The sequence below is a fragment of the Xenopus laevis genome, chromosome 3L (genome assembly GCF_017654675.1).
Source record: "Xenopus laevis strain J_2021 chromosome 3L, Xenopus_laevis_v10.1, whole genome shotgun sequence".
Lineage (NCBI taxonomy): Eukaryota > Metazoa > Chordata > Amphibia > Anura > Pipidae > Xenopus > Xenopus laevis.
The window spans coordinates 137,645,196-137,655,835 of record NC_054375.1 but is presented as its reverse complement, the minus strand read 5'-3'; positions in this window follow the sequence as shown (position 1 = coordinate 137,655,835).

The following is a 10,640-nucleotide window of genomic DNA, read 5'->3' as shown; positions in this document are numbered from 1 at the left end:
TTATTATAGAATATTGCTCATCTATCCAACCTCTTATCTCTCCCATGACTCCCAATCATAACCATCACTGTCCTCTGTCCTTTCATTACCAAGGCATCAAAGTAGACTTCAGCCACTCATTGCCCCAGCCCTGTATCTAAAAGGTCAGTCCCGTCACCTTCCCGCCATGTCATGTAGTGGAGGTGACATTTAAAGGTCACTGGACAGCTCAGCGTTTGAAAATGAAGGACAGCCTGCGACAAGGTGGAAATGTTCTGCTAAAGAAGAACGTGACCTTATATAAGCCGCATGTGAAAAATGAGCAGAAAACGGGGCTAAAGGCTGAGGGGTATATAAATACAGTGGTTTGACACATAATTTACACCTATATGCCCGCGTTGCTGACAACATCATGCTACATTGGGTCTACATTCAGTGCTGTGGCGATTTACAGAGGGCAGTGCCCTTTTTATTCGGTTATTAATACCACAAAAGTAAATGTTATTTCTATGAAAAGCTGGGAGACAAAGGGGGTGAGGGGCACAAGACACTAGGAGTTGTTCACCTTTAAATTAACTTTCAATATAGGTATGGGATCCATTATCTGAAAACCCATTATCCAGAAAGCTCCGAATTACCGTAAGGCTGTCTCCCATAGACACCATTTTAGTCAAAGACAGGTGGCAGGTGGCAACCCTAGCCACAGCCCTAACTTGGTATACAGATTCCTCCAGGGATACATTAGCACTAAGGAAATTTGCGTGTTCCTGCACTGCAAGCAAACAAGATGGCAACCAATCAGAAATCAGATGTTTGCTTTCAGTCAGTCAGAGAATGCTAAAGCTGATTGGTTGCTATGGGTAACTACATCTTGTATAAACGTAGGAGTTAGGAAAAACGTGGCCTACTCAAAGTATAAAGACTTAATTAGACTTAATTAAGATATCAGAGGAGGAGGGTGAAGTTTCTGTTTGGGAAGGCTACCAGTACATTGTTTTCCATAAGAGAAAGTATAATACATGTGAATAGACAATTCATATAATTATTCTATGTCAGTGGGACACGGGGGAGCAGGTAGGGACAGTCGGGCCATGATTAGGGTTGTCACTTTTCCTGGAAAAAAATACCGGCCTTCCTTTATATTTATCTTTTTCCCTTATAAATAACATTGGGATCAGCCATCACTTTTACCGGCCAGATGGCAAACCTAGCCATGATGTGCAAGTCTTCACATTCAAGATCACATTAATGTGGAATCTGTAGACACTTGGCTTTAGTAGTGGCTAATTCTTGTTCATTGTTTAGCTTCCATTTAAAGCTTTAGAGCCTTGTTACTGCATTTGGGCTTTTCTCTCAGTGCTTCCCCTCTATCAGGGGTTTGGCCAATTACTGTGTCCCCGTGGCTATTGGACAACGTCCAGCATCCTCTGAGAGGAGAGTCTTATGCTTAAATGGTTATTCATTTGTAATAAAGACATGTACCCCTCGCGTTCAGCCATTCATTTGCTGAGAATTTCCTTCCTGTTCACCCAGAAGGAAAAATATTCAATAAAGCCTTTTTAAAAAAGCAAACAATTTGACGGAAATTTTATTTTCTGGATCCGATGTAACAACTGCATTGACAATCCAACAAACTTTCTACCAATAGCTACATATATATATATATATATATATATATATATACACACAAGCAGAATTTGATCCGGTGATCACGGTGAACTGCAAATCCAATGCCTGTGTGCTGGTTAAAAAATATTAATAATTATAGCCAAAAAGAAATCTCATCAACAGGGCTTTGTACAAGGTGTGATGTTTTGGTATCTGAGGATTAGTAGAGTATAACAGTGCTTTATTAGCAGGCTCTCATGCAGCCATTACACAACAGTAACTTTCACTTTCACTTTTAAGCTGTCAGGAAGTATGCACAGTATAAGTCTGGGCACAGTAACATCTACAGGACATTTGTATAAACACCACATATTCCCCCATAGTAGCAAAGCATTTGGGCAAATGTAATAAACAACAACAATGCATCTTAAAGCAATAATATACATTCTTCACATCACATAGTCACATCACATAGTCCTGGGTCCATGCAGGTAGTTTTCTGATTCAGGCCCATGGCAGCTGACATCAGGATTAGGAAATGTCCTTCATCAAATGGAGCTTCTCCAAAGTCTAACAGGAGCAAGACGACTTGCATTCCATATGTTTCCATCAGACAGTTCATATGTGTATGATCCTCGCTGGCGTCTCATTTCAAGTGGTGTAGTAAATTTAGATTGTCCTTGTTTCAGTATTCCTGGTTTCTTAATTCTGACTAAAGATCCAGGCTGAAAGTGTACTTCTCTTGCACCACGTTTTCTGTCAGTATAAGTCTTGCATTTGGCTTGGTGACGTTTCACAATGTCATCAGTAGATGATTTTGTAGGCACATTATTTTGTGGAAGTTTGATGTCTGCAACATGTAACTTAGTGCGCATCTGTCTGCCATGTAATAATTTAGCCGGAGATGATTGGGTTGTTGCATGGCACGTTGCTCTGTAGTTATGTAGGAACTCTGTTGTAAATACTTTCCAAGATTTCCCAGTAAGATTTGCTGTCTGTAGTGCTTCTGAATCGTTGATTTCTCCATTTGCTTGTGGGTAATACACACACTGTGCACAATATTCCTCTCTCTCAAAAAGGATTCAAACTCATACAAACTCATATGTTATTACTGAAGCTGATGTTATATGAGAAACAAATGCAATTTCAGGCCATTTACTTTAATAGTCTATCAAGTTTATAGCAAATCTACAATCTATAGGAGCATCTGTATAAGGACCGACAATATCAAAAGCAAATTTTTCCCATGCTGAATCAGGGAATGGTACTGGTTTTACATCTAGTCTCAACTTAACTTTGTGTACAAAGTTCTTTGCACAGCCCAGTGAAGTGTTGCTTTGTGGTGAAATTTTAGACACTGACTGTGTGGCAGGTACTGGTGCTGTAGTAATGAGACCATCAACTAATTGTAGGTTTAATGCAGCAAAGAGATCCCTTTTGGCTATATTTATCTATATATATATATATATATATATATATATCTATATATTTATATATCTATCTATAAATAGATATATATAGCCTTTAGGGCTCCTGGGAGTGCAGGCAAGCTGGTGGGGAGGCAGCAGGGAGTTGGAGAATTAAGTCATGTACGCAGTGCTTTACAAAGCATAATTGTAGGCTGTTACACTTATGGGTGCACCCTAATCTTCTGCAGGGTTCGACAAAGACTACACCCATGGGCATTTGCCCCTGCTTAAACCGTTCTAAAAAAAACACTTGGCTACAGCATCATGAAACCAGAGATGGAGTACAGCTGTACAAGGATATCCATCATCAGAAGTGAGAAGGGTTAACTAATGACCCCCATGCTGTCTCTCACAGGAAGGGAAGCAATAGTGGGAGCAGTGGAGTTGATGACAGGCACAGCACAGGATATTAGCTAGGAGCACTCAGGAAAGGAAATTCAAATGGTTATTTTTTTTTGCCAGTGACATCACTATATGGGTTCAGTAGAGCTTGCACTCTTGTGGGAGGGTTAATGTGAAAAGTCAGATATGTGTTCTGGAAATGGGGTTAATGGGAGAAACTGTGATTAACAAAGAGACACTTTGATTAAGTATGGATTGTGTTAAAGATGGGGTTAATGGGGTAATGACCACTGAAATCTGTTGGGGTTGATATAATGGACAGAGAGGTGGGGGTGAGTAAAGTTGCATTTTTCCCCCAAAATTATTATGCATGACTGCAACATTTTTTGCAGGTGATTCCTTAAACGCACAATGAACTGTGATCTGTGCCTGAATTGCGATTGAAATGTACAAATCAAGCAGCTATATGAACTATAGATACTATACAGGTGGGATACAAATACCTAATTCATGGTATTGGTACGGCTGTTTGTGCCCGCTCTCAGTAAATAGGTCATTTGTCGATATATCAATACTACTCCCCCCAAGGGGCCACTGTAATTCTGCACCTCCAGACCATTTTCTCTCTCTGCTCTACCCAACCTTAAAGGGAGAGTTATGTAGGGCCAAAATTGCCCCACTGTTCAACTTAGTGTTAATAATCACGTGGACCCTGCAGTGCTCTCGTGGGTAGGCCCTGGCCTGTAGGGTCAGCATTCCACCCTGTGCCACATCTGCATTGGGCAGACACAAGATCTCAACAGCTATTTGACTCTCCCACCCTCCCAGTCTCCTCTACTGGAGATTGATGTTGCTAGCGATACTCTTTAGGTCAGTGTCGGACTGGCCCACCGGGATACCAGGAAAACTCCCGGTGGGCCAAGGTGTCAGTGGGCCCTTATGCTGCTAGACATGTGGCCTATTTAATGGCCATTCCCTATTTCTATGAGAATAAAGTGGCTAAAGAGATGGAATAATAGATTATAGTATTATAGTATGTAAAGAAAAGAGACTAGGAGAATAAAGGTTGAATGAGGAGAGGAGGAATAATAGTACTAAGAGTGGGCCCCTGGTCTATGATTAATTGGTGGGCCCCTAGTCAAAGGTTTTCGGGTGGGCCCCTGGTGTCCCAGTCCGACACTGCTTTAGGTACAGGAGGTAGGGTGGATGGGAAGGATTTTAAAGCACATACTGTAAGGAGGAGGCAGAGGTGGTGGAGGCAGGGGGCGAGCAGGCCTAGGGTAGGGTTTCCACCTTTTCCAGAAAAAAAATACCAACTTTCTATATATATATTTTTTTTTTTCCCTATTAATAACATTGGGATCAACCATCATTTTTACTGGCCAGATGGTAACTCTAGCCTAGGGGCGTCCTTACTTCAAATTCAGCCCAGCTCTAGGGTCAGATGATTGCAGCTCAAAACTGCTGATTGTCCTACAAGCCGCTCATACAAAACATGGCTAATAAAGTGTAACGGGTTAATGTTACATATTTGCAGGGATTGGCGAAAAGCAGAATACGATGTTGGCTATGAAACCTCAGAGCAAAGGGAAGGGTTAACTCTGCCAGGTGTCTAACAAGGTTTTGGGCTAACAAGACTGTACTGACAGTGGGCAGGTCACTGCAATGGAGCTGAGGGTCTTGTTCTAATTCTATATCACAGAGAGCTGATGGGACCCAGGCAGACATGCGGGAGGGGGAGTGGGGTTACACAGAAGCTAATAGGCTCCGCTGACCGGCAGGCACATTCATTAGCTGGCATTTCTCTACTGCAAATCTAATCTGAGCAGGAACTGTACCTGAGAGATACCCCAGATGCTGGTGCTCGGGCCCATTGCACGTCTGTAAGTGACGTCCCCCTGCTTAGATTTATAAACACACACAAGAAACCCTAGTCAGCACCAAACCCCAGCACCCCAGAGTTGTAGCATTCTGCATCACACTCACTTTCTCGACTTGCTTACCCCATGCCTTTGTGTTTGCGCTGCTACTGACACTGCTGTTTGTGGCTGCTGCGGGCATCACATCATGGTTCCTGGCGACTGCCTGCTGCCAGCGTGCATCTGCCATTTGTTGTAATAAAAAGGAAAAGCCTGAGTTTTATTTACACCTACAAACAATGCACAATATTGAGTTGGTGGGGAGATTTAATAAACTGAGAAAATTCCTTCTGATTTTTCGTGCAGAATTTTGGACATAATCATATCTATCTTTTGCAGGGGACTGATAAATGTATTTCCCATTTACTTTGCATTCCCCTAAGAATTGGCCACTATAGGGGCCCTTAGTCTAAGGGTCAGGGCACATGCTCAGATTCGGGATGATTAGTCGCCCGGCAACAAATCTCCTCTTCTTGGAGCGACTAATCTCTCTGAACTGCCTCCCGCCGGTGCTACATTTTCTGAAGTCACCCGAAGTTTCCTTGTGAGGCGACTCCTAGTGCCATCCCGCTGGCGATTTACATTCTAGCTGGCAGGAGGCAGTTCAAGGAGATTAGTCGCCCCCCAAGAAGAGGAGATTTGTCGCCAGGCGACTAATCTTCCCGAATCTGAGCACGTGCCCTGAACCTTATGTAGGGAGTAGTTGTTCCCTTCCTAGGTCACAGCATGACCCCTAGCTATTCCAAGTTTGACCACTAGGTGACACTGTGTAATTATATATATTGAATGAGCCATGTGTTCTGACTCAGGACTTTTTACCAGAGGTCTTTACCTGAACCCCACCGAAGTGGATTGGAGTCTCCTGTGGAGCCATCATTAGTGCAGGATCAGGGCCAGAATTACATAGCGGGTGCCCCGAGGCCCACTGCCATTCATTGCCCCTAGGCCCGCTGCCATTCATTGCCCCTGTCCCCTCCACAAATTTCATCATTAGGACCGGAGCAATGGGGATTTGAACACAGGAAATTTAAAAAACGATTTTTGTATCTTATTGTTTCTGAACCAGGCCCGGGCCTCTGTGGCATTTCCACAAATCTGGTCCTTAGTAAGGGGTAGTTAGATCCTGTCACCAGTCTCTCTAGGAGAGAAAACCAGATTATGGCTACTTATATGTGCAGCTTTTGGCTCCCCCGAGGAGTGATAGAAGGAATTAGATCCCAAGGGCATTGTTGCCTAGTCAGGGAACCAGAGACAGGTTATAAGAATTTAGATAGATTCCCACCTGGATTCCAAATAAGAGGTGTCCACAGAGGAAACAGGAGAAACTATGGGTGGACTGATATTACCCTCTCAAGCACTACCAGAGGAAGACTTTGCTATTGGTCACTATTGTGAGTATGTACTGACAACTCTACAACTGTGCTCTGTTCTCTTTTGTGGATTATTTTCTTAAATAATCAGTTCTATGGTTAAAGGATAAGTAAACCTTTCAAATAAGTCAATGCAAAATTGATGAGGGTGCTATTCTAAGCACTTTTGCAATGTACATTCATTATTTATTTTTAATTCCAAGATATTACAGGATGTACTGTTAATATGAATGAATTTTGTTACAACAGTGACATCTGCTGGTCATTTTCCGACCAGTCTGATCACAAAGTCGTCAAGGAAGTTGTCAGGAGAAAGGAAGAGGCTGATCTGATGTTTTAAACTTTTCCTAACCAGAAGAACATCAGAGCAGCCTCTTTCTCTGGATAGCACTCGTGTGTGCATGAGCGAAAATGGAGTGCGTGCAGGAGCGAAATAGACAAAGGAAGCAACGACAGTCGGGGAGATTAGGGGACCGGACATGGGGTAGGCGACAGAGAAGGTACGTGCCAGGCGCCTCCCCAGTTTTGCATCCTAGGCACATGCCTACTCTGCCTACACCTAGTTCCGGCCCTGGTAGCCTTACATTTTTTTTTACATTGTCAAGTATTTGTCATTTGTTCCCTGAATTTTCCCAAATGAAAAGCATTGCTAGGGTTAGGGTTACACTGACCAGTAAAGCAGATAGAGACACACCTGTTTGTCACTGCACAAGGGAATAATAATTCCATTGGATGTACTTGTGCTGAACTGCAGGGTTTAACTAGATATTAGTGGTCCCCACAGCAAATTCAATTTAGGGCCCCATAATATTGGTAAGTTGACCTATTTTACCAAAATATATTGACATTGCTCATTAGTGATGGGCAAATTTATTTGCCAGGCATGGATTTACAGGGGCAAATTCACTAAGCGCCGAAGCGCCGAACGCTAGCGTTACTTCGCTAGCGTTTAGCATTTTCGTTACTGCGCAAATTCACTAACGAACGCTGGCGTAGTTTCGCTAGTGTTACTTCGCACCCTTACGCCTGGCGAAGTTTCGCTAGCGACGTAACTACGCAAATTCACTAACGCGCGCAGTGTACTGAACGCTACCTTTTACGCTAGACTTCCTTCGCCACCTCAGACCAGGCGAAGCGCAATAGAGTAGATAGGGATTGCTTCAAAAAAAGTCAAAAATTTTTCTAAGTCACAAAAAACGCTGGCGTGTTTTCTACATTATGGGTGATAGGCTGAAAAAGATCGAAAACATTTTTGGGGCTCCCCTCCTTCCCCCCTACATTTCCTGACTCATGGCAACTTACCTAGACAGTGGGCACATGTGTAGGGCAAAATAAAATTTTTATTTATGTTTTGAAGCTTTTCTAGCCATTTGTAGTGCTGATACGTATTCCTCCATTGAAATTTGTATGCAAATTAGCCTTCGCTAGCATAACCGCTTTACTTAGCGAATCAACGCTAGCGCAACTTCGCAACCTTACGCTACCCCTGAGCGCAACTTCGGATTTTAGTGAATTTGCGAAGCGCTGGCGAAAATATGCCTGGCGAAGTGCGGCGAAGTTACGCCTGGCGCAACTACGAATCTTAGTGAATTTGCCCCACAGAGTTTAACAAATTCTTCAGCAAAGCGAAACGGGACAGTTTCGTTGATCACTATTGCTCATTAATTAGGGCTTTAAATAGTCCTCTACCCTCCTGGACCCCCTGCAACCGCAGGGTCTGCTTCAGAACTGAGCATAATGGAGGCCAGTGGGGGTACAGAAATTGGAAACATTGGCACACAAGTATTTTACCCTGATAACATTGAGGATTCACAGCCCCATTGCCGAAAAAGGGCAGAATGGGTTAAATCTTGATAGTCACAGCCACAAACTCCCATTAACTGCCCCCTAAGGAATCGTTGTGCTGCTTAATTCCTGCAGTCTTTAAATAGGAAGGTTTGGAGATATTCTTGTGCAGGAAAGTCAGCAATCTGAGTAGAGTAAAGTCTGGAGGAAATCCAATGCAAAAGAATTAACATATTTCTCTTTAATACCAACTTCCATGTATTAAATATGATTTAATGTTTATTTATTATACAGTTGATTGGTAGTAGATATTATGTAAATGTATTGATTTGATGCTAATGAATGAGTTGTGTATAAGAGTGTGTAGAGGAAATGCGCGGCTGCTAACTTGTGTAAATGTAGATGAAATTTGCTTTACTGTATTTTGCTTCTGCAGGATTTCAGCCCTTCAGTGCAGATCATTATGCCCTGCAACTTTAATATACAGGCAGGGCCACCATAAGGGGGGCACAGGGGGGATTGCATATCTACCAACTGTCCCATTTTCAGAGCTCAACCCGCAGTCCCTCATTTGTACGGCAAAAAAATTTGGGCATGCGTCAGAATAGTCATGCGTATAAAAATTGGCACGCGTCAAAATTATTTGGATGCCCAATGACTTTAATGCATTTGGACAAAATAGGCGTTTGTATAAAAATTGCCGTGGCCGTTGAAATTGACGCATCAAAATAATTTTGAGCCCCATTGGTTTTCACTGCTTTGTGAATTTCATGGGAAATTTGCGAATTTTCCGCCGAATCGAAACGGGACAAATTCACCCCTCACGTGCAAATAGTGGCGTAACTATAGAGAAAACAGATCCCACAGTCGCAGGGGGTCTTGGACTGTGGGGTCTGCTTCCTCTATAGCTAATAAAAAAACCCTCCTCCCCAGCCTCTCTCTTACCTGAGGCAAGGAAGGGCGACGCAAGTCAGGCGGGAGTGGGCGGAGTCGGTGGGAGTGGGCGGGGCAGATGCAGGACGTGGGCGGGTGGAGGTCATGTGGGACGGGAAGTGTGTGGGAGGTGGGGATCAGAGTGTGCTGGGTCCCTTTGAAGATTTTCTTTGCAGGGGGGTCTGGCACACTCTCATTACACCACTGCTGGCAAGGTGACCAATTAGGGCTTATGGTGGCCAAACACAGGCAGATAAAGCTGCCGATATCGGTTGTTTGGACCGATTTGACAGCTTATCTGCCCGTGTATGGGGGCTTCCGACGGGTCTTCCCGATCGATATCTGGCCACGATATTGATCGGGAAGGTTGGATTTTTACCCGACCGACCCGTCGGAGCCGCTTGGCGCATCGTAATTCGATCGTTCGGCCGTACGGCCGAACGCTTGAATTACCCCCGATATAGCCACGCAGTTTAGTGGCATATCAGGGAAAGATCCGCTCGTTTGGCGATGTCGCCAAACGAGCGGATCTTTAAGTCTATGGCCACCTTTAGTCAGGGTGAGACTGGGCTAGCAGGACATTCAGACCCTCTCTCCACCTGAGACCCTGGGAACTGCTCCCTGACCTCCCCCACTGGCCTGATCCAAGAAGAATAACAAGGCAAGAGGGGGTCCCCAGAACCCACTGATATCCTTTTCGTTTCTTACACGGGGTGAAACCCAAGGAGCTTTTCATATTGGATAATTTGTGGACAAACAATTAAAACCCTGGGACATAACCCAGTAATACATTAACTGTACCAGTCACCGCAAGCCCCTGACTCATTTCCCATGACAGCTAGCCGTTCTACTGTAGAGGCGGCCACAAGCCTAATTGAATGCACGGTCTGGTCTGGATGAAGAATTATGCGCAGGATGTGAATAAAAGTGCAATCAATATCAGGAGCCATGGAAGACAGCGGAGCGGGAATGCCCATCTGGGAAATGTGGCCCAGCCATGTTAAAATCCAGTTCCTGTAAAAGTGACAGTTTGGGTGGCATACAGAAGGGAGCAAAGGCAGCGGCAAGTAGGCAGAACCCACACATTCTTTCTTATAACAAATTCCCTGGTGTACGGGGGGCTCTTAGGGGCCAATTTACAAAAGAAATGTAAAACAAGCAATTCAACATGTCCTTGTCAAATGAGACTGTTTGACCTGTAAGCCTATGATTAAGGGATTGGTTCCCGAAACGCG